This window comes from Petaurus breviceps, unplaced genomic scaffold (genome assembly GCF_028583685.1).
Source record: "Petaurus breviceps papuanus isolate PSGF00001 unplaced genomic scaffold, PetGlider_PUasm1.0 90752, whole genome shotgun sequence".
Taxonomy (NCBI): Eukaryota; Metazoa; Chordata; class Mammalia; order Diprotodontia; family Petauridae; genus Petaurus; species Petaurus breviceps.
Window position 1 is genome coordinate 3,468,616 of NW_027187336.1, and position 2,402 is coordinate 3,471,017.

Below are 2,402 nucleotides of genomic sequence, written 5' to 3' on the forward strand. Positions count from 1 at the left end.
CAAGTCACTTAACCTTGTTTGCCTCTGTTTCCTCATCTATAAAAAATGCAAACCACTCCAGTATCTTTGCCAAGAAAACCCCAAATGTGGTCATAAAGTATCAAACATGACAGAAAAAAGGACCAAAGAAGTTCTACTTAAACTAACCCTTTCCTATGAGAGATGAAAGAAATTTTAAAGAATGACAAAGGAGGCTCTCCTAACTCACCTGGGTGGCAGCTACAGATGTAACAGCAGCAGCATGTCCCACAGGAAGTTCTCTGCTCCCAGGCATGGGTCTCTAGGCTTCTTGCCTTGAAAGAGAAGTAGGAGGCCTGGGGAAAGGTGAAGAGCTTCCCACAAAGATGACCCCACCAAACTCATTCACCTGACAGCCTTCCTGGGGTATAAGGCTGGCATGACCCACATCATTTGAGAGGTGGACAAGCCTGGCTCAATATCAACAAGAAGGAAGTGGTCGAGGTTGTCACCATTGTGGAGATGCCCCCCCCATGGTCATTGTAGGTATTGTGGGCTATATGCAAACACCAGAGGGCCTGTGGAGCTTCAAAACCATTTTTGCTGAGCACATTAGTGATGAGTGTAACAGGTGATTCTATAAGAATGGGTCATAAGTCCAAGAAGAAGGCCTTCACAAAGTACTGCAAGAAGTGGGTAGAAGATGACAGCAAAAAGCATCTGGAGAAAGCCTTCAGCAGCATGAAGAAGTACTGCCAGGTGATCCGCATCATTGGCCACACCCATGTGTGCCTGCTCCCTGTGAGGCAGAAGTCTCACCTGATGGAGATACAAGTGAATGGCAGCAGTGCCACTGAGAAACTCAACTGGACTCCTGAGAAGCTGGAGCAGCAGGTGCTATGTCCACTGTGTTTGGGCAGGATGAGATGATTGACGTCAAGGGCAAGGGTTACAAAGGAGTCACCAGCTGCTGGCATGCAAAGAAACTGCCCCGAAAAACCCACTGAGGCCTGCATAAGGTGGCTTGAATTGGAGCTTGACATCCAGCCTGCATCGCTTTCTCTGTGACTTGAGCTGGTCAGAAGGGCTACCACCATTCACACTAAGATCAGCAAAAAGATCTACAAGATTGATCAGGGCTACCAGATGATGGCAAACTGATCAGAAACAATGTGTCCACTGATTATGATCTGTCCAATGAGAGCATCAACCCTCTGGGAGGCTTTGTCCAGTAGGGTGAAGTGATCAATGACTTTATCATGTTGAAAGGCAGTGTCATTGGGACCAAGCAGCATGGTCTTACCCTGAGAAAGTCTCTGCTGGTACAGAACAAACACTGATCCCTGGAGAAGATTGACCTGAAGTTTATTGACTCCACTTCCAAATTTGGCGACAGTTGGTTACAGACTGTGGAGGAAGAAGAAAACTTTCATGAGACCACTCAAAAGAGACTATGTGACAAAAAAAGAAGCTGCCTAGTGTTTCCAGACCAACTTGGAACTGGTGGATTCTTAATAAATTTTTCAGAGCTAAAAGTAAAAACAAAAAAGAATGACAAAGGAGGCAGAGGGAGCACCTAACAGGTATAACCAGGGGTGTACTGAAGCTAGCCTGTGAAAGAAATTGTTAAATGTCCACTATGAATATGTATACCTCAGAAATGGATAACCACTACAAATCAGGACTTGATACATAATTTTGTTCATTGGATAGATTTAATAAAGTCTTAATGAATATTAGACTTAAAAATGTGTGTCTGTACCCACACTCACACATTCATTCCCCCACACCCCCCAACCCCCATATCCCAGTTGTTATACATTACCAGCACATTCCTGTATTTCATGGGTGTAAGAAAAGGCTCACAGAACGAAGTCATTATGATACTGGAGACCTAGAGACTATTATTATTATTATTATTATTATTATTGCAACTGGCACTTTTATGGTACTTTAAGGTTTGCAAAGTTCTTTATATCCAGTATCACATTTGAACCTCACAATACCCCTTGGCATAACTCAGGGCTCAAGACTAGTGCATTTTCATAAAACTATTCATTCATAGAGAAACTGCTTAAGGTTTGCTAAGGTACAAAGTTGGGTGAGAATGGAAGAGGAGAGAGTCTGCCTTGCTTCAAAAGAAGACACATAGGCCTAGACTCTCTCTTGGGGGAAAAAAGAAAACTGTGGAAAGACAAAATATTTGGAAGGCAGACAGGAAAGGGAAAGTTGATAATATATCCCTGATTTCCAAAGTGCTTCTTTAGAGATTTTGGGGATTTTACTTTGGGGATATTGGGACTTTCTTTTGGCTGAGTGGAAATAACTCTTCATCAGTTAGAAATCTCATTCACTGCGCATATTATTTGGTATATTCTAATCTACACTGTTCTCTGATTTCTGTTTGCTACCTGTTTGGTTAAATAAGTTTATTTGCCATTCAT

General features: G+C 42.7%; 1 pseudogene; it reads left to right on the forward strand.

The window, feature by feature from the left end:
- The first annotated feature begins 241 nt into the window (after positions 1-241).
- LOC138146046 (large ribosomal subunit protein uL3 pseudogene) lies at positions 242-1,437 on the forward strand (annotated as a pseudogene).
- Positions 1,438-2,402: the final 965 nt, after the last annotated feature.